The 22,783-nt window shown below is 41.1% G+C and overlaps 1 protein-coding gene across 8 annotated transcripts in view; it reads right to left on the bottom strand.

Moving 5' to 3' along the window:
• FAM110B (family with sequence similarity 110 member B) overlaps positions 1-22,783 on the bottom strand; it is a 162,410-nt gene that overhangs the window by 72,323 nt on the left and 67,304 nt on the right. For 5 of the 8 annotated variants that reach the window (XR_010159568.1, XR_010159567.1, XM_003951266.6 and 2 more), the window contains one exon: positions 9,218-9,306. The exons of 1 other annotated variant lie outside the window; for it this stretch is intronic. The gene's annotated coding sequence lies outside the window, so the exon portion shown is untranslated. Of the gene's footprint in view, positions 1-9,217; positions 9,307-14,448; positions 14,629-22,783 lie in introns of those variants that run through there. 2 more of the 8 variants (XM_003311719.6, XM_003311718.6) reach the window with 2 other exon arrangements.

Genomic DNA, 22,783 nt, shown 5'->3' with positions numbered 1-22,783 from the left:
ACCTGACAGCAGCCTCTAGGGATATAATCCCTATGAATAGGTAAAGAGTGAAGCTTCACAACCCATTCTATCTGGGGATGGAGAGTTTAAGGTATACATGGTGGTAAGTTTTCCAGTGAAAAATCATGTTTAAAAAACGGAGATTTCACCAGGCACGGTAGCTCACGCCTATAATCCCAGCACTTTGAGCGGCTGAGGTGGGAGGATCACAACGTCAAGAGATCGAGACCATCCTGGCCAACATGGTGAAACCCTGTCTCTACTAAAAATACAAAAATTAGCAGGGCATAGTGGCGAGTGCCTGTAGTCCCAGCTACTTGACAGGCTGAGGCAGGAGAATTGCTTGAACCGGGGAGGCGGAGGTTGCAGTGAGCCAAGATCACACCACTGCACTCCAGCCTGGTGACAGAGCGAGACTCCGTCTCAAAAAAAAAAAAAAGGAAAATGGAGATTCAAGTCCACTGCTGGAAGGAAGGAAAACATAGAGAATCTTATAGAACCACATAAATTAGAAAGGAAATTAAAATCAAACACTACTTATAGGCCAACTGTCACTAGAATGATGCTTGAAAATATTATAGTTCATCTTCTCTTTAGCGAGGTGCACACCATCCATACCTTCTACTGACTCATTTTTTCCTCCACTATATATGATTCAGATGGCAGCCAGCAAGGTCTTGGTCATGAGCACAATTCAGGAGCCTGCTGACCTCAGGAAAGACAGCCTTGTAACTTCTGAAGATACACAGGACAGACCACTAATATGGTGAGCTAGTATGAACCAAAGATTCAAATACACACAGTTCTGTGGTGGATTCTCTCATATGCCATTGATCCGGATCACCCAGGAGTTAGCCGTACTCTCCTATGTACCTAGAGCTTCGGTTCTGCCTAAAATTCATCATTTTCTTGGATCTCCTCACATTTTCTTCACTTCCAACTCCAGCACTACTAGTTACTGTTCTTCTTACGATGATTTTTCAAATATAGAGTGTTTATCCCTTTACAAGAATGTCAGCATCTCAAGGTGGGAAAGGTTCTTAATCTCCATTTCACCCCCAGGCAAACTAGACACTGGATACGTAATTTTTAATGGAACAGCAAATGATGAGAGAATTAACATAGAGAACACGAAGCCCAGGGGAGGCGTGGATGGTAGGAGTGGCCTGCATTCTGTATTCTTCATTGGCCCTGGAGTGTGGGCTTTTAAAGGTGCCACTTCCCCGAAATAGCGGAATTAACACAAGTAGTGAACGTGGAGACAATCACAAATAATTGAATCTCTGAATATTGAATCTGCGAGTCCACAGGGAACAATCAATTTGAGCAAAATTTAAAAAATGAATAAATAAACTATGTAATCTGAATTCTAGAAACAAAACCCTATTTTAAATGCAGTTGAGGAGACCAAATTCAAGCAGCCTTTGAATAAAGCTAATTACGCCTTGATTATTCCTTACTTTGACTAGTTTAAAGTTTCACCCAAGTTCTTACAATTCTGCACCATAATGTTCAACTACAACTAAACATAACCCAGTTTCTTCTGTTTCTTCTCCCCTCTTTTGTTTCTGACTTCATTTTTGCCTTTCTTTCTCCAGCAATAGACTGTGTCTCCGCTCTTTCAGTGAAACAGCGCTTCCAGCCCTGCTAAGCCCTGTGCTGTTGTGTCTTACATCTGAAGATGTTGCTGTCAGAGCTTGTGAGAGGCAGTGACGAAAAAGATAGATGAGCAATGTACAGTGACTTTCCTTCATATGCACAAAAAACTTCAGTCTATTAAATTCCACAAACATCTCCTTAATTTTTTTTTTTTTTTTTTTTTTTTTTTAAGAATCAGGGTCTTGCTCTGTGTCACTCAGGCTGGAGCACAGTGGCATGATCATAGCTCACTGAAGCCACAAACTCCTAGGCTCAAGTGATCCTTTCGCCTCAGGCTCCCAAGTAGCTGGGACCACAGGTGTGTGCAACCATGCTCATTTAAAAAACAAACAAAAAAAAAAACAAAAATGGAGATGGGGGTCTCACATCTACCAATGAGGAGATGTGTTGCCCACGCTGATCTCGACTTCCTGGGCTCAAATGATCCTCCCACCTCAGCCTCCCAAAGCACTGGGATTACAGGTATGAGCCACTGTGCCCAGCCCCACAAACATTTCTTTATCCTCTGTAGTTTGCTATATTCTGCGCTCGATTCTACAGATTCAGAGTTAAAACATAATTCTTACCCCCAACTTGCTTATAGTCTATTAGAGAGAGACAGAAAAATTTTACTGTAACTTAAATCAGATTTTCACAAGTGCCTTTAATGTACTCATAGACTAAAGAATGTACATGACTATGTGCTCACAGTCATAAGGAACTCTGAGGACATAGAATGTAAATGATGAATAAATGGTGATTAAAGGATAAGAAGCCAACATGGGAGGGAGAATCTGAACTGGTTCTTCACAGTTTAGACTGAGTTCCTCCTTCTTCTGCTGTCAGTGGGGCTGCTTTGCCTTCTAGAGGAGATGCAGTTATTTTCCCCTAGATGATTTGTCTCTACATGCCCATTAAGACATCACTCTACTATCGGCAGTTAAGAACTGACAATAGCTTTCCATTCTGTGTTGTTGATGAAAATTTTTATTTTCACAAACGCTTCCCGGGTGGGTAAATCACTTCATTCCTCTTCAGGAAGTGAATCAGTCCATAGAATAGCGCTGATGCTGCAAAGCCATCTACAATCTCCTCTAGGATTTCAACCCTAGTCCATGTGCTCGCAGCTCCCTGTACAGAAGAGTTGGGAGGGCAAGGCTTATTTATTCATCCCCTTGAGCATCTAAGAGCCTAGGTTCTTTGATGAAGGCAAAAGTTTTAAATAAATTGATCATACAATTTAAGAGATAACACATAAACCTTCACAGACAGCAAAGAATAATTCCAAGGCTACTTATAAATAAATGCACATGGTATACATTAAATTGTGAAGAAATTTGTTGCATGAATTATGAATTTGTTGAATGAATAAATGGCAAAAATTCTTAGATTCTAAGAAAAAAAACCCGTTGCTTTTAAAGGAAAAAGTAACTTTTGAAACTGGCACTAAAGGAACTCTTGGACTTTAAGAAAGTGGAATGGGTAGGGGATTTTGGGCAAGAAGCAGCCCACAAGCTCTGAGGAACCAGGTGTGTAGGGAACATGAGCAGAATAACAGACGCTGACTTTGAGTAAGCAGAAGAGCCCAGATGAGAGGTGGCTTTGGAATTTAAATTTAGTAGACAGATAACTGGGAGAAACAACGTTTCAGAGCAGGGAAGTAACAGGATGAAAACTGTAAAAGAATTTTCTGGCCAGGTATGGTGGCTCACGCCTATAATCCCAGCAATTTGGGAGGCTGAGGTGGGCGGATCACTTGAGGTCAGGAGTTGGAGACCAGCCTATCCAATATGGCGAAGCCCTGTCTTTATCAAAAATATAAAAATTAGCCAGGCATGGTAGCACACGCCTGCAATCCTAGCTACTTGGGAGGCTGAGGCAGGAGAATCGCATGAAACTGGGATGCAGAGGTTGGAGTAAGCTGAAATTGTGCCACTGCACTCCAGCCTGGGCAGCAGAGCCAGACTGTGTCTCAAAAAATAAAAATAAGAAAAAGAATTTTCTGCCTCCTACATGGACTGGTGTGGGAGCAGAAACTAGAGGCAGGTGACCAGCATAGGGCTAAGTCAGTAATGGGGTTGTTTGGTGATGAAGAGGGCTGTGCTGAGGCATGAGCCCCCGAGGAGGAGTCAGCAGGGCTCAACACCTGAACAGGCAGGCATAGTAAGGGACAGTCACTTGAGAGGCTTCTTCCCAGAGGAAAGGTCTCCACTGACTGTCATAGTGAGTGAAAGCTGTCTCTTTTTGACCAAGGATGATGTGGAGCTTGGTTTTAAATGTATCATAGAGAACTAGACCCGTAGGACTCAAGTAAAGGCAAAACATAAGTATTTCAGGAACATGAAGGGCCAGTGCTCTGTGAAGCTCTGCCTAAAGATCATGCAAGGAGAGGGCAGCATTGCTCCCCTGGTGAATAGGAGGAATTTCCAGAAGAAATGCAGATTAGGAATATATTTAGGTTTTTGGTCGCATCTCTGAACATAGATACACACACATGATACCAGAATTGAATATTTAGCCTTCTTTTATCCTATGCTGTGGAAGAGGGAAACCTGTGTGGAGAGGACACTCCAGTGCTCACTAAACACAGGGTCCTGGCAAGCATCACATCTCTCTGAACTTCTCTGAGTACTCAGAATGCATGAGTGCTTTCTGCATCCACACCTAGAGATGGTAGCACATGATTTACAGGTTGAAAAGAAAGTGAGAAGGTCTGGAAAGTCTAGGTTTTCTCCTGGCACAACTGCAATCACTGTTTAAATCTCCTCTCTTTCACCTGTGTCATCCTAACAGTCTCTTTCCCTCTTTATATGACCTTTTTGGCCTCTTTCCTACTCTAGCTGATTGAAGATTTTCATGGTTTCTACAGATCATTCTAATATTCCACCAGACATTTATGTTTCCTTGTAACCTTTCCATTCTACTTTCCCCATTGTCCGACTTCCCTCAACCGACTTTCCTATTGCATGTATGACCCTGATATTGTAAAGAAATTAACTGGTGTGCAAGGGCTGGATAGAGGTTTGATAGAAGAGCCTTGGGTAGACTTGGGCTTTATACCCAGTGTATATCTAACCACATGGTTGCCCTCTGGTCTGAAGTTTAGCCTCTGATACCCATATTACATATATCCCATATCTACATACTGAAGATTCTAATGCTTCTCTGAAGGGCAAGTGAAAACTGCACATAATGTCTCCAGCACAGGGCCACAGGGTAGCCCTTCTACAGTCCATGGTCATAACTGTAGCCCATCCTTCCTCTCTGCTGATCTTTGTAAGAAAACAGTGACTACATTTACAATTACACAATTTCTATTATAACAGCCACTAATAAACAACTATGCAGGTAGTAATACAGAATTTGTCTTACATTTGATTAAAAAAATTTTAATATGTCAAATTACTCTTTTCTTTTTTTAAAGATAGGGTCTTGGCTCTGTCACTTAGGCTGGAGTGCAGTGGCATGATCATAGCTCACTGCAGCCTCAAACTCCTGGGATAAAGCAATCCTCCCACCTCAGCCTCCCGTGCAGCTGGAACTACAGGCTCATGCCACAACACCTGGCTAATTTAAAAAATTTTTTTTTGTAGAGACAGGGTCTCACTGTGTTGCTCAGGCTGGTCTTGACCTCCTGGTCTGAAGCGATCTTCCTAACTCAGCCTCCACAAGTGCTGAGATTACAAGCGTAAGCCACCAACACCCTACGCAATTTGACAATTTAAATTCCAATCAATAATTTTTTGAACTTCACAATAAATGTGTGTTAAATCCTCAAAAATAGAATTATACTTCCTTCTGAGTATGAGGGAGACTATCCCTAGATCTACCCTTAGAGAAGCGTATACAATTTTTGTGAATAAGTAAAAGAAAACATCTAAAATCCCTGCTTCTTTTCCCAGAGAATGCCCTTTCCTCCTCCTCTTTTTAAAAAAGCAGAAAGCAAGCCTGGCTCCTGGCACAGTGGGTCTCACTGTCGTGCCGACTCTCCTGATTCCTGAGAAGACCTTGCTCAAGGTCAGCTGAGATGGCCTCAGAGGAGCCACACCTGACTGTACTGCTGGAATCTGATCTCTGAGTCATTCTCTTGGCAAACAGCTGATCTGGGGAGAGGCAAAAGTCAGGGGTGCTGGCATGAGAGGATGATGAGTCATTGACAAGGTACAAACTTCTCATTCTGGAGGACCAGCTTTAGGAAACACCGAGTTGGAAAAAAAAGGTGTCTGGGGAAAACCAGCAAGCATTTTTAGTGAGGCCCATTTAACATGCAAAATAAATGCACGAGGGTTGTTGTTGTTTTGAGCAATTTCTCAAGTATCTAGTGCGCACCATATTAAAAAGGCAAAAATCTGGCCGGGCGTGGTGGCTCACACCTGTAATCCCAGCACTTTGGGAGGCTGAGGCAGGTGGATCACGAGGTCAGGAGATCCAGACCATCCTGGCTAACATGGTGAAACCCCGTCTCTACTAAAAATACAAAAAATTAGCCGGGCGTGGTGGCGGGTGCCTGTAGTCCCAGCTACTTGGGAGGCTGAGGCAGGAGAATGGCGTGAACCCGGAAGGCGGAGCTTGCAGTGAGCCGAGATCGCACCACTGCACTCCAGCCTGGGTGACAGAGCCAGACTCTGTCTCAAAAAAAAAAAAAAAAAAAAAAAAAAAAGGCAAAAATCTGGAGAGAAGTTTTGAAAAAGCAAACCTTCAAGGAGAAACTGACTTTATAAATTACTTAAGTTTGAATAAGATAACAAGAAACAAAAAACAAAGGAAGTCCTCAAGCTTATTTCCTGAAATTGTAATTATATGCATAATGCATAGAAATTGGTGTCTGTGTATTCCTTTAAAAATGACTTACATATATATACTACTCAGGACGTTTCATATTCTAGGAGGAACAAACTCCAAAAGGTTTGACCAAAAGAACATTACAATATCATTTTATTTCATGACTTCATTTGCCTTTTAGTTTCCTTAAACAAGGAGCCACTTTTAAAAAGACCCAGTGTGTTCTCTAAAAACAAAGTAATCTTAAACTCACATATTGAGAGCAGTGAAAATTTAATGGCGATAATAATGCATATGAATTCATAAGGCTGCTTATCTGTAATTTGAGAATCTAGGAAAGAAAAATGTTTTAATAAACTTTAAATGCAATAATAACCTGAAAGTTAAAAACATTTGGATACAGATAAGAAACAAATTATGCTTTTCAAAACATTCTTTAAAACACTTTTAAAAATGTTTCAATCTATTTATGGGAAAACTGATATAAAAACAACTCGAAGTAACTTGCACACATTGACTTAAGGTTATTTAAGAATTAGGTATCAGGGTTAGGATTTACGCCTGCAACCCAACTGACACTGTGTTGGTAAGTCACATGGCTAAGTTCTTTCTAACTTTCCTGATCTAGGTAAATAATAGTACTGATAAAGCTCAAGCCAGTTACTTATGCCTGTGAAGGTAACTGACTGTCTTCTCTGGATGGTTTGCCTTGATGGTGGGAGGGACCTACCCCTTCTTGTGTACCTAGGCTATATCAGGTATCTCCATTGCTCTGTCTTGTTACTTTCCCTACACCCCCACTGCCTTGCTGTTCTTCTTACTTGGCATATGAGAAACTGAGGCTCACAGAAATAAAGCAAACCATCCCAGTCCATCCAACTGGTTACTAAGCAGACGAGCTGAGGTGAAGGCCAGGTCTACTCAACTCTGTAGTTCTTCCCTGGCCACTAGGGCTGCAAACTCAACTGCAGTCAGCAGCCATCCTGGTGAGCAGATCATCACGCAGCCACGTACAAGAGAGAGGAGGGGCGGTGGGATCACAAGAGGGAGCAACATGTCCTGGCTTGCTCTGACTTCCCAGTTCTAGCACTGCAAGTCCCATGTCCTAGGAAACCCCTCAGCTCTCTAGGATGGTGCAGAATGAAAAGCATGGGCCTGTTGGAAAGTATTTCCCACTAAGTACACCTGCACTCGGGTACAATTCTATAACCTCAGCTCCACAAGTGCTGGCGATGGCAGATGCAAACCTCCTTCCAGCCAACAGGAGCCCCCGGCTTTCGTATCAGAGCTTCTTATATCTGAGATAAGAAGATAAGTAAGATGGCGATAAGAGTGAGAGACTTCAGGTTATAGCACTGAGGGGTGTTGTTGGCTTTCTCTTTAATTCCTGTTTCTACAGATTGCAGAATTCTGTCTGGCACAGGCTGATTCTTATTTGTCAGCCTAAGTTAGATTCTTAGGTTCTAGAAAAGAGATCACATCACCTGACAACATCCTGCATAATGCAGTAATAATAAATTACAAAATACATGGCTTACTATATAAGCAAGAGTACATTACAAATGGATGCTAGAAAGGAAGCTAGAGGAAGGCTGTCAATCAAATCCAAGCATGGGGCCACTCAGAATGTGGGCACTGAGGCTGAGGCTCTGTTCTCCTGAGGGTTGCTCTTTACACTCTTCAACTCATGGTGGAAATGAGGTAACTGGAGAGCTTCTTTATTTTCCTAAACATTTCTAACCTCCTCATTTGGTGTTATTGAGCTCTCAGTCCCTCCATAAAAGAGGGAATCATCTGTACTTTGACCCCACCATTCTTCCACTTCCTTAGCTCTTTCCTGGAAGATGGTCTGGCTGTAGGAAGAGACCTGGAAAAAATGTTCCCAGGCTCTCCATCAGCTGTGGGGACCAGAAAGTAGTCCTGGGAGTGGTGGGGACGTGGGGAAAAGCACCCTGCCATTCCCAGGCCTGCTGGTCGGCCATCCTCCAAAGATGCTCCACCCCCTCAGTCTCAGTTCCTGGACTGGAATTTAAGTTCTGCTCTCTTGACCCTGCCTCCCTTAAGGGGCCAGCCTGCAAAGATCTCTGCGGGTCACCCACTCCCAGTGCCCTTGCTGCTGACCCTGCACCACCATCTCATTCCCTGAGCACAGAGAGTAAACTTCTGACCAGGCCAGGTGGCTCATGCCTGTAAACCCAACACTTTGCAACGGCGAGGTGGAAGGACTGCTTGAAGCCAGGAGTTAATATCAGCCTGGGCAACATAGTGAGACCCCATCTCTATGAAAAAATTTTTAAAAATTAGCCAGCATGGTGGTGCACATTCATAGGCTTAATTACGCAGGAGGTGGAGGCAGCAGGATCACTTGACCCCAGGAGTTCAAGGCTGCAATGAGCAACACACCATTGCCTTCCAGCCTGGGCAACAGGGCAAAACCCCATCACTAACAAAAAATAAAATTTTCTTTAAAACACAGAGGACTTCTAAACTCCTGGGAGATTACCTGATAAATAGCACACAGCATTTAACAAACTAATAACTAGCTGATATGTAGGTGTATCATGAAACCCCTTGGAACGGCAAATGGCCATCACCGATACTGTGGTCCTGGCAAGGACCTCAAAAGGTGGGGATTTTATTTTATTTTATTTTTTAAATATATATATATTTATTTATTGCCAGACAGCAAAATATCTGAAACCTCAGCTTCTTTGTCTTAGTGCAATAATGACACAGGTTTTCATAGAGAATCAATACCTCCTTCTCAGAATGGATCAAAGCAAAGCAATATGCTTACCTGAGAGGGGAATGAGTATTTTATGGATGGTAGGCAGAGGTCACAGGAATGCTGTCCTTTCTTAAAATGCTCTCTGCAGCAGGAAATTGCTAAAAATCAAAGGAAGAAAAGATTGCTATTGCCTTTTTCTTTGATAAAAATAGGCAGGCTATTAAATACATTTAGCAACAGACAGTGGTAATTCTTTTAAAAATTAGTCAATACAGGCTGGGTGCAGTGGCTCACGCTTGTCAACCCAGCACTTTGGGAGGCCGAGGGGGGCAGATCACTTGAGGGCAGCAGTTGGAGACCAGCCTGCCCAACATGGTGAAACCCTGTATCTACAAAACACACACACACACACACACACACACACACACACAAAAGCAAAAATTAGATCGGTGTGGTGGTGCTACTCGGGAGGCTGAGGCACAAGAATCACTTGAACCTGGGAGGTGGAGGTTTCCGTGAGCTGAGATCATGTCACTGCACTCCAGCCTGGGTGACAGAGCGAGACTCTGTCTCAAAAATAATAAAAATAGAAACTGATCAATATATTAAAAAAAAAGATAGTAAACATGTCAGTACACGAAAATGCATTAGTTTTTACAACTTCATTTGGAAACTATTTTGTTTACTTCAACTATTGTTTCTTTTTTAAGAAGACATTTAACCATGGATAGCAATTATGCAGAAAGAAGAATATAGTATCAAGTTGTGATGAGTTGCATAAATAACGTTTTATGTGACATCATATCTTACTTCCAGGGCTGTGAAAGAGTGATAAGCGTTTTAAGGGGCCTCAGAGTCCCTGGTACACACTCCCCATCTACAGAACCAGAAACTGAGGCCCATTCAAGGTGAGGGGCTCCGCAGCACCACTCCGGCTGGCTGGGGCAAAGCTCTTGATTGCCCCAGGAGCACGGTTCATCTGCACTGTAGCACCCCCATGCCAGGAATCATTAATTCTCTCATTCATTCAACAGGTACTGACTGAACACTTTCTATGGACCAAGTACTATTCAAGGCTCTGGGGGTTAAGACGAAAAACCTCTGATCTCATGGAGTTTATATTCCAGAAAGGGGAAACTAAAGAAATAAACAAATACAGTAAATACTATCTCAGAATGTCCCACTGAATGGCTCCATTAGAGTGAAATCCTGCAGGCAGTGAGGGAACAAGCCATGGGCTCTCTGGGGAAGCACATTCCAGGCAGCAGGGGGAGCAGCAGTGCCATTCTCCGCGCTGTGCAAAGGCACAGGAGGTTGGTGTGGCTGTGAGTGTGGGGGATTGGTGGACACTGTGTGGCAATAGATGGGCCCACCGATGGAAAGCAGGTGGCATGGACAGGCAAGCTGATGAAGGCCAGAGCGTTGGAGAATAGCTATTTACAGGAGGGTAGCAAAGGAGACAGGGAAAAAACAAACCAGAGTTAGAGTTCAGAAAGCAACAGAGGAGAATTGTTTCCTGTCCTGGAGGTCCGCTGGGTCAGAGAGCTGCTCTAAGGGACTACCATCCAGCTTAGGCAGTGGGGTGGGGTCCGGAGGGTGGGAAAAGTAAAGGCTGTGCATTTTACAGGGTTTGAAAAAGTCAGTGTGGAAGCCAGGCTAGGGTAACACATGACAGAATTAGGAGGATTTCCTGACTGCAGGACCTATAGGAGTAGAAATGCAAGATCTGTTTCCAGGTAGAGATTTTACTGGTGGCAAGATCTTGTGCAAATAGGTGACCCCTAAAGTGGACTTCCCCTCCAAATTTGTCAAGATTTAAAATTTAAATCCAATTAAATGTGTAACAAAAGCAGATGCCTTCAAGGTGAAACCCAAGTGTTACAATCCAGTCTCAAATTTTACAAGCTTGTCTTTAATGAGCACATAGAAGATAAATGACTTTCAGGAATCTACATGCAGCCAAGAGGAAATGACAATTCCTGCCAATGCAAACAGTTCCAAAAGTAATCACTAAATTACTTAAGAGTATAATAGCAATCAAAGTGTTTGGTGATTTATCTAAGATGCATTTCTAAATTCTGGATACGTTAAAGAAAACTTCAATTCCCATATGATGTAAATCTATTAACATATTTCCATGCAACAACCTAATGTGCATTCTGAGAAGAGTTAGCAGGGAGAAGAGAAATGATATTTTACATGTATTGAAGTCAATAAAAAATATAAAAACAGGATATGAAGCTATGCCAGCTTCAACTTAATGCTGAGTTGTGAAGGTGATGTCAAGATGGGCAGGAAATAGTAAGTTCTGGATTGGGTACCATCTCTCTTCTCCTGAAGCTCCCTGGCACTCCTCACCCCCTTTCTGAAAAACTGGTTGCCCCTCCTTGGTATCACCAAACTATGTCTCTCTGTCTGCCTCGTGCAGCCCTATTATTATTAATTTAGCTGCTTCTCTTCCTCAGTAGTCACTTCTTACAGGAAGGGACTGTGCCTTCTATTTTCTCTCGATAAAGCTTAGCACAGAGCTTAGCATATGGTTAAGTGTCCATGATCATGGAATACTACAGTGAAAAATAACTACACTTAGATGAGAGGCCTAATATCTCTTTACATATTTTTCCAATCCAGGCAACTTTAACAGGTCAACCCTGAAATATTTGTCAATTGCTAATGACAAATATCTTTCAGGTTTTTGGATTATGACAGATGCCAAGTGACCAGTCACAAATCCACCTATAGATATTGCCACGGAAACTCTTACATGCAATATCATGCACTACCCATTTCTCTTTCCTCTTCACAAATATTTTCCACACCTTGTTCAGCCCAGTTACTTTGCGGCACATCATATTTTTCATGGAATGATTCAGTTTTTAAACTGGTGACCACTTTTCCTGTTGAGACCTCAGGAGAAAACATTAGAAAGTATCCCTTATAACAGAAAATGTTTTGATTTTAAAATATGATATGTATGTTTATGCTGATAGACCTATTGTTGTTTGGTCAGAAATGTCATCAGTAAAGAGCTATGGAATTTTAACGAGGAAAAAGAACAACATTTTAAAGTGTCCAAAAGCTTTCTTTTTATTTTCTTGTCACAGAAATATGTGAAGAGTCTCCTTAATCTAGTTTTTAAAAAGTTAAGACGTGATACATCTGAAGATAAAAGCACATATTTTGGTTACTTTGCAAAAACACAAATAACACTTGTTTAATTCTGTTATAAAGAAGCCCCTTTGGTGTATGTTAAAAGTCCCTTTGGGATATCATAATACCGTTGCATTACACAGTACACAGATACATTCATATTTAAATTTTTAAAAAAGTTCCTCCTCCACACAGAAAGTCTTTAAGACCCAGCCCTAGGGATTTGACATCACTTAGAGCTACTTCCTACATCTTTCCATGACACACACCTCAAAGGGGCTCTGCCCAAAAGGAACTCTAGACAATGTTTATGTGTGCCCAAGGCTTTCACAGTGGAGAAAACCTTCTTGGAAATTATTTAAGACTAAGGCAATTTAGGGAGCATTTCAGGAGATAGAGAGACACAGAGAGAGAGAGATGGATCCACACCAGTTTATCCTTCCCAAAATGTGTGTCCAAGTCTAACTGTTGATTCGCAGAAAGGTTTTTCTGCACATCCACATAGAAGAGCACAGCAGGCAGAGGGAGGGAGGGAAACGAGAGAGGAGCCTGGACTTCTGGAAAGAGCAAAACCACTCTCACTGAAACTGCACTCTCCACTACTGATACGCACCCTTCTGCAACGGGAACAGGCGTGGTTTGTATCAAGGAAGTGGAATGTGAAGTAGAACGACTGTTCCCAGGTTCATTTCACCACACAAGGTGTCTAAAACCTGAGAATGCCGCCAGCTGGTTCGAGTCACAAAGACACTGTATTACAAGCAACAACTATCAAACTTTCTTATTATAGACGATACTCAATTACAATTCATGGCAAGCTTTCATAATATTCCTTTTTTTCCCCTTAAAAATGTTATTTGGATGTATTTTGTACTGGATGACTTACTATCTGCCAGGATGGACCTGGAAGGAAATGTGGGGTGGGGAGGGAGGCACGGTTGGTAAGTACTCTGAAGTTTACTCTGTCAAAGAATGTACTGAACCCCTTTAACCAGAACATAGTTCTAGATCAGAGCAGGTATTTGAACAAATCATTAAAATTGCAACATTTAGTTTTTCAGGAGCAGAGAAATAATTCCTGATGGTTTTCAGAGATCAGCAAGGCTCTGGTGACAGCAGACGCATGGTGGCTGGCAGCCAGCCGTGTGACTGGTGACTCAATACACAAGTTTCTGTGGACTCTACAGTCTGATATGGGAAGGACATCAATTTTTAAGTTTGATGAATAAGTAAAAACAAAGGCGTTTTTGGTATAAAATAGGACACTATGGAGAAGGGACACTGAGAAGGAAAAACTCATGCTGCATTTGTTTGGGATATTTGAACCTCAGCCTTGCCCATTTAAATATTTTTCTTTTAGAATGTACCTTTTTTTATCCCAGATTATTTAAGATTATCAATTTTCAGGCAAAAATTAATAGAAATAAAAATGTTGTCAAACAGTAGACAAAGTAAGTGGTAAGAACCCCACCTTCCTGCGACTTCGTTTCAACTCCTAACTCAATGTCCCTGCTAAACAAAGCCATGAGACGAAAATTTCTCTTTCAAGCACAGCTAAATATACACTTTAAATATCTCTGGCAGAATGGGATATGTTAACCCTCTCTGTATTCAAAAGGCTTAATAAAAACTACAAAAGGTGAGACAAAGAAAACCATCCAAAATGAAGGCTGCACACATCTTTAAAGAAACAATAGCACATTACTTCTGCTAAGGCACAGCTTCAACATCAGGAAAGTCACTGCCCTGTCCTAATTAGAGTGTGTTTCACTAAATTCTTCCTGATCGCTCATTATTCAGGACAGTGTGGACTCAATGCAAACAAAGTCTACTGGGTACTGAAACGCACCTACAAAGACACCCAAATTGATGCAACATTGGGCATTCCAAAACAGAAGCGAGCTGGTAAGCATCACTCCCAAGCACACACATGCACTCTTGAATCCAGGTAAAAACATTATTCCTTGGTGAATACCATAAACAGGGTAGCTGTTTACCAGGCAAGCCTGCGGGAGAATGTATTTTCATATGGAATGCTGGAGTACCCATGGTATTAACAAAGCAAGATCAGATTAAACAGATGACACGATGAACATACTTCATTTCACGCATGGCCGTGTTTTTCGTGAGAGATAGACTTAAGTAATTACCATGAACTGAGCCTCCTTCACTGACCTCCCACAGCAGCCGGCTGTCCTTAACGCTGATGCTCCACAACAAAGACGAACGCCTTCTGTCAGGCGCCTTATTCCTTCTTTAACGTTACCAGCCGAGCACCTCCACCGTTGCAAGAACACAGTACAGCACCTCTGTATCTATGTCTCTAATGCAGCATAAAGATTACTGTGGAAACCTATCACACAGGCGAGCAGCAACGCCACCAACCAATGAGGAAAAGGCACATGCGGAATCCAGCACATGCTCTCTGAGACGCAGGCTGTCACCGGCGTTTAGCAGGCTGCTAATCTAATTATAGCTGGTTTGCTAGCACAGAGCCATTGGAGCAAAGCACAGGAGAAAATTCAATTTTAATAAATTAAACCTCATAGACAAAATCATCTCGATTTCCTGTCATTTTGAGGATTAATGTGTCACCTTATAAACTATAAGTGATTTTTAAAGTGTGTTCTTATTTTCCTCAAATCTAGAGAAACAAAGAGTGGTTAAATCAATGTACAGCACTATCGGCTTACTTAAGCTTATCAGATTCCAGCACTAAGAATAAATAATAAAACTGATACTGTGAAAATAATAGTGGTGCTATAAAATCTGAGTCTTACTTTATTTACCCTAATTAACAATTTGCCACATATTTGTCATGAAGTGCTAATTAATCTCTCTTCAATATAGTTGGAAATACCATGCAAATTTCTATCTATAGTGGAAAACTGCTAATCAAGGTGTCAAAAATCATAATCTTGACTACAGTGATTAATTCGCAGTTATAAGGGACAGAAAAGGGATCTCAGAAGTTATTGTAAAAGGAAAAATTAAACACATTTGGCCACTACACAACTGAACGGCCAAACTACTTCTAGAAGCCAAATCCTGTGATACACACGTGGGTGAAAAACATGCGTTCTCACAGCCAGACTGCCGGGGTTAAAGTTCTGGATCTCCATTACCTAGCTCTGTGACCCTGGGCAAGTAACTGCATTTCTGTGTCTAAGACAATGATAGGAGCCACCTCGAAGAGTTACTGCCAATGAGCTGTAAGTGCTTAGCACAGGGCCTGGCACAGGGTGGATTCTGGGTTCTATACTAAGCTCTTATGAGTAGTAGTGATCTCCACCACTCCATATTGTCTCCCTTTCTTTCCAGCATCACAGCACTCAAGAGAGTACCTCAACATGTCTCCATCGTACATTTCTGTCAGAAATACTATTCAGAAGCCATGAAGGCTGAGAAGCTAATGGTAGGGTCGATTAATCACACAGAACCATTATTGGTATTCACTGTTATAAGGCAAATTATTTCCCCTACTTCTTTTTAGATACATAATAGTCACTACTTTCACTTGATTCTCTACAAAGCTATCTTAAAAATAAATTTTCAGGAAATCAAGGGCTTCTAATTATTTTTATTAATTATATAAATTTTAAAAATGTTTTCTATGGAATATAAATTGGGAAAAGTTTTAATTAGAAGGAGTTGGATTAAATTTAAAATGACAAATTTATGTTGAAAAGGGAGAGAAGTCAGCCAGTCAAATGCAACTCTCCGTTCTGAGAGTTGTTTATCTACTTCTTTTCCCTTAATTTCTTTCTTCTCAATGTGTTCTACAGAATTAGCAGTCCTGAGCTGATCTAATCAAATCTGTAAATGTTAAATGGTTTTTTTCATATTTCCTACAAGTGGGTATATTCTACCAGTCAAATTCCATTCCAAAGATCAAAGATAAAATGCAAACTTCCCATTTCTGTAGTTTTTTTTTTTTTTTTTTTTTTTTAGCTAAAAAACTTTACAAAAAGCTGACATGCTCAAGAGGCATTATGATTTGCTCTGAGGAACCAGATTAATTAGTAGCCAAGAAACAGGACTATTGGCGAAGGGGCATTTCATCCTCCAGTCTTTGTGTACCACAAATTGTTGGGAAACAAACCAGTGAAAGGAATGACATGGACCATAAACTTCAAGGGAAAGCACAGAAACTCATGGTCCATAAATTCAAGAGTGAAAACTTGTGCTGGAATGCAAACACATACGCAAACCCTGAAAAAAATATGATGGAGATAATTGGCTAAAGAAAATGAGAGCTGTGTGTGCTACCTTGAAGCATCATCCTAGTGAATTATCAGAGTGCAATCACCATTACCAGGAGGTAAAAACTCCAAGAGGAACTGGCTTCAGAGATTTGGCCTAAGGCACAGCTCCCTGAAGGCTGCCAGGATACAGGCTAGTAACACTTCCAGGCATTTCTCTAGGAAACATCTAACAGCTTCTGCCTTCCTCTTAATTTAACAGACTGCTAGCTCAAAATAGGCACTGAAAAAGCTGTTTAATTAATTTGTTTCATGCCTGTTTAGTAGAAGACATTAAACAGACACTTTCTAAAAGAAGAAAGCTACTGTCCTTTCTTGGGTCTTATCTTTCAACATGTTCAGACCCAGTATTTGTTTTGGAACTGAGTAACAGTTCATTGGGAATCTTTCTCATTGCCACTTGGCTGCGGGGGGCCTATGTATACAACCTCTGGAATGAGTCCTCTTGTCTTTGAACTTCAGTCAACACACTTTTGATTCTGAAAAACCATTTGTTTACTCAGTGAATCATGTTAGACCCTTACTATGTGTAAGGACTTGTGCTGCACCCTGGAAATACTGTAGGGAATAACAGAGCATTCTGATTCCTAAAGGAGCTTCTGTTGTAATGTGGGAGTGCTCATTAAGTGATTAACAAATAAGCAATAAAGATCAGGTAAACTGCAGCTCAGCGCAGGATGCTCACATGAGAGGGGTGCAGGATCTGGCTAAGTCTGAAGCAGGTTTGCTGGCTTCCTCAGCTGGAGTGTGGCAAAAGATATTCAAGAGCTGTGAAGGTCGTGGAGAGGCTGGCAGAGGGCAGTGGATGGAGGAGGAAGGAGGAGACACTACCACACACACTAGAGGAGGAAAGGGTTTGTTTGGCTCAAGCTCCCTGAGGGTCTGACCACAGCTTCTCTCCTTCTAGATCTTTGTAGATTCCCATTACCTTCCAAGTCGAAACCCTCATCTACTCTTCCTGGCTCAGAGAATGCAGACGTGTACTTTTTACATTTGCTGTACTGGCAAGGAGGAGCAGGCACTACAGAAACCGTCTGCCTCATTGCATGGATTTCCTCAAGTTCTGTTCTCATTCTCTAACCCTGGAGACTGAAAATGAGGCTGTGTTTCCAGAATTTTCACATAGAATTGTTACAACTGTTACAGCTTTTTCCCCTTGGAAAAAAGTTAGGGTTCACGTATAAAAAATGATTCTGTTGAAAGCCAGGGTTCCGGGTAACTTTAGAGAGATCATAATATTCTGGCAGGAAGTATTTTGGTTTCAGTTGCTGGTCAAACACTATCTTAAGGAGAAGGGTCCTGGAAAGCGGTTTCTGCTCTGATGAACAGCACCAGGGCCTGAGAAGGAGGCTTGGCTGCACGTAGGGCTATCGCGGCTAATGTTAAAGGACAGGCGTTTGAGCTGTGATCCAGCAGGAGCCTTGGGCCCCAGCCCACATAAAGAGTGGAGGGCAGCTTGGAGGGCTGAGTGCTGAGCAGCATTTCTATCAGGGGACCTCAAGTCACAACATGAAGTCACTGCAGGCAGAGAAATCAACGATCCGCTCCCCAGTCAACGCAAGCCAGGTCCGGGGAGCCACCAGGATCACCCCACACGGAGGAAAAGAAAAGAATACCCAGGCTGTGAAAGTCTCCTTCTGGCTACCAGGGGCAAGACAACTGGCGGGCAAGAGTCCGGGCAGCTTGTGCCCCTTCCTTTTCTGTTCCTGACACTCAAACAGCAGTCTTTTTTTTTTGTGAAGAGTGTGGCATACCAGACACTTACTCAGCTGTGGCCTGGATGGCCTGGAACAGACTGAAACTGGCTGCTGGAAGTCACTCCTGCTGCTCCAAAGGCCATGAGCAGCAGCCCTGGCCCTAGCTCCTCCACAGACACTTGGCATCCCTGTGCCATGAGGCAGCTTCACTGCCTGAAGAGGTCCTCAGCATCTCCCCAGTACCTGTGCATCAGCCCCGAACACCGAGTGTGAGTTCTCAGGGAGGTCGCCCGCTGAGAGGGATAATAGTGTTGGACAATGACCTTGCTGGGTACAAAAGCCCTGAGCAGACTGCACGAGTCTTCTCTGCAGGGCTCGGTTTAGAAGTCAGTTGTGCATCTTGGAGTGTCTTCTCAAAGCCTAGTTTTTGTTCTTCCTCAAATGATCTGCTTTTTATAGTACTGGTGAAGGGGGCGGGGTACTACGAGGCTCTGGAAGGGGCATGAATTAAAGAGGTTACTAGGACTCTCATGCTGGGGCCAGAACATGGTTCTCATATACTTCCTTGTCATCACGGCTCCTCCTCCCTGTCCTCATAATGACATTTAACTAGTATTTATTTACTTCTATCATTTGCCAAATGCTGTGTCAGGATGAGGAGTACAAGGACCTTCCAAACCAGGGAAGGAGACAGATTCAACAATGCCAATGACTAAACCTGAACACGGCTTTAAAATTGCAAAGGAAACGTCACATATAGTATCTGCTTTGAGAATCCCCAAAATGCTGTTGGGTAGGTATTCTTACCTTCCCACTTACAGATACGGAAATGGCCCATGGTGGTTACAGGACTTGCTCAGCGACTCCAGACTCAATTCATTCCTAACACTCAATTCATTCCTACACACAAAAATTATTAATAATCATCCCATGGGCATAGTAACTGGATATGATTAATCTAATATATAATAAAGCCATAATAATGACATATTACAACCTAATAATAATTAGGTATTATAATCATAAATAGATATTATTGTTTAATGAGAGCTATGAATTCTGTTGCAGAAGTCATCCTAAGACTTTAGCTTCCCTTCTGTTCTCAAATCATACCATGTTTTCGGATGTTAATAGGCATCCTCTAGGTTATGAAAGTGTTTACCTCATTATTCATCTCTGTACTACCTAAAGGACCTGGGATTCTTTCTACGTGGACCGTGGAATAATTCCTATAAAATTTTAAGTTACAATACATGAGCAAATATCCTAAATTTCAGTTTTGTCTTCTAAAGCGTAATGTCTACCATTTCAGTTATATGGAGGTTCTGATAATTTGAAGTAGTCCCATTCAACCCCATCACCAGCCCTTTAATGCATCTCTGCACTTACTGTCCAAAATCAAGGCATATAATTTTGCACGGGTAAAGCATGCTGCTGTTTTTTAAAAAAGATTCATGCAAGAATTTCAAGTATGCATGCCGTGAATGTTCATAATTATGTTTCAACACTAGTCACTTTGAAAGATTAGACTTTAATCTAAACAAGTATGTAAGTAAAGAACATCATTTGCTATGAAATTCATCTAGGGTCTTTCTGAAACTTTTAAAATTAGTAGAGGCTAAAGGATAGCTGTCTCGATAAGAGTCATATAAAAACTTCAAGAGTTATATCTTAAATGACATTCCTAGGGGGAAATTATCTTCTTAGAAAAATATCACCATATACGTCTCTCCTTCTATGCCATTTATTACGTTTTATCGCAAACCAGCTACTTTCTAGCTGGTAACCTTTTGTAAACTACTTAACTTTTCTATGCTTCAATTTTCTCATCTGGAACATTTGGAGGAGGAAGTTGTGTGGATTAAATGAGTTAATGTACACATAAAGCATTTAGGGAGTGCCTAGCACTTAGTAAACATCATCTAAATTCTCCCCACTTGGATGATGGCAAAATTAAAACATCCAGGCCAAGGGATAGATAATACTAGAAAAACTGACACTCTCCCTGAAAAAGATGTATATAGTATAAATACATGCCCTAAATACATGCCTCATGCCCTGAGCACAACCCAGATGAAAACTGTTATACTGTTAAGAATTTGTTAATAATATCTAGAAATTCTGGAACTTAACTAAGCGCAACTTTTTCCATGAGGCAATTTGGAATAACTTTTGAAATTAAAAAAAAAAAAGTGTATACGTTTACCCCTGTCCATTTCATTTTGGAAATATCATTCTAAGGAAATAGTTGGGATCACATGCCCCAAAAATGAAATAATTGATGATATGTACAAAAATATTAGAGAAAGGCATTTACCACGGTATCCTTTTGATATGGTTTGGGTCTGTGTCTCCACCAAAATCTCATGTCAAATTGTAATTCCCAGTGTTGGAGGTGAGGCCTGATGGGAGGTGATTTGATCATGGGGGTGGAGTTCGCATGAATGGTTCAGTACCATCACCCTTGGTACTGTACAGTGAGTGAGTTCTCACAAGATCTGGTTGTTTAAAAATGTGTGGCACCTTCCCCATCTCTCTTCTTCCTGCACCAGCCATATAAGATGTGCCTGCTTCCCTTTGCCTTCTGCCATGATTGAAAGTTTCCTGAGGTTTCCCCAACCATCCTACCTGTACAGCCTGCAGAACCATGAGCCAATTAAACCTCTTTTCTTTATAAACTACCCAATCTCAGGCATTTCTTTATAGCAATGCGAGCACAGACTAATACACCTTTATAAGGCAAAAACAAATTAACAATCTTACCATTTGACAATAGCAAATTAGTTAAATAAATGATAGCATATAAATAAAATTAATAGAACATTGTAAAGTTATCAAAAAGTCCCATTATAGGAAAATATTTACCAAATGAAAATATAGCTGAATATTAGGTAAGTTATAAATCAATGTATACAGGTAGAGCATGAAGGTTCCAAAATGCTCCCAAATCAAAAACTTTTTGAGCACCAACATGATGCTCAATTGATATGCTTACTGAAACATTTCAGATTTCAGGTTTTTAGATTAGGGATGCTGAAGCAGTTATGTTCTCGGAAAATATTACAAAATCTGAAAAAATCTGAAATTCAAAACACTTCTTGTTTCAAGCATTTCAAATAATGGATGTATGAGGACTCAGTTTTGTTAAAGTCTCTGTGTGTATAAACATATGCTGTATCTCTTTGAGTATACACATAGGAAAGGTCTGAGGCAAATGCTACAGCATCAATAGTTTTTATCTTTGCATGGCAAAGATAGTCAACCTGTCTGAATTGTTTAATTTTTCTACTATGTCATTACTAACACTGAATATAAATTGTTAATAAAAACTTGTATTTTTTTCCCACTTCCACCCAAGGAAAAGGTAAAAACTGGAGGGGGTAAATGTTTCATGAGCGGCCCCTCTAAAGTCTCGGTCTTAAGAGATTCTCATGCCCCGTGCTCTGGTCATCTGATCTGGCCTACTGCCTGCCTACATGGTGCAGCTCAGCTTTGTTAACCAGCTAGTAAGTAGCAGCCTCAGCAAACAGGATTTTGATGTGCTAACCATTCCCAGCCATCAGTCAAACCATTAGGCTAGGACCCAAAAGTTCAGCTCAGAATTGTCAGCCAATTTGCTGATTATTATTAGACATTAGGGAAAGCCTCTGTTGGCGCTGGTACAAGTCCTCATCACTAAGGAAGGCCTAGATATTTCATTCCTTGGTTATTTGGACAATTCTCTCATTTTATGTAAGGATATTCTTATATACTTGGAAGATATGGCCAGATTCAAATGTCTGGAAAGCAGCCAATAAGTTTAAGTGATGGGGAAAATGGAAAATAATTTCTTTGGATATAAAGTTAGAAACATTAGCATGATTCAAGATTGACATGAACCTTGGCAAGTTTCTGAAATTTTATGGATTGTTACCACTATAGTGGGAATCGAGTTTAAAATAAGGTAAAGCAAAGCAATCATATTTCAGTGTGTCTGCCTATCCTGGCTATATTTTTACTTCCACAGTACAAAATATCTGTGAATCATAGCTCAGTATCGTCAACAGATAATGGTTCAATGGGTTTGTCAGAAAGATATTTCCATTTATATATGTATATTTTAAAGGTAGTTTTATTATATCTAGAGACCAATTTTTTAAGTTCCACAATAGAAATTAATGTGCAAATGGAGTCTGTTTAACAGAAATCTGCCTTCAAGCAAACTGAGCTCTATTCCATCTATACTATAAAGTATGTAATTACCTGTAAAGCTAAGACTTTTCTTCTATTGAAAACGATCACCCCCAATTTCTTTTTAGGAATGTTACGCCGTGCATAAACAGTGATGATTTTTCTGTATCTAGATTCCCTATATTTCTCCTGTTTCTAATTTACATACAATAATATATGCAGAGATGCTTTTCCATGGTCTTCTTTTATAGCAAAGAAACAATTTTTCATTATATAATTTTGCTAAAGGCAGCCTCAACAACCATGGGACCTTTTTCATTTCAGAAGTGTCAGTCTGCTGCAGCATTTACCACTGG

The sequence above is a fragment of the Pan troglodytes genome, chromosome 7, assembly GCF_028858775.2.
Source record: "Pan troglodytes isolate AG18354 chromosome 7, NHGRI_mPanTro3-v2.0_pri, whole genome shotgun sequence".
Taxonomy (NCBI): domain Eukaryota; kingdom Metazoa; phylum Chordata; class Mammalia; order Primates; family Hominidae; genus Pan; species Pan troglodytes.
Note: the sequence above shows the minus strand (reverse complement) of the source record. Positions and strands in the feature narration are given on the sequence as shown.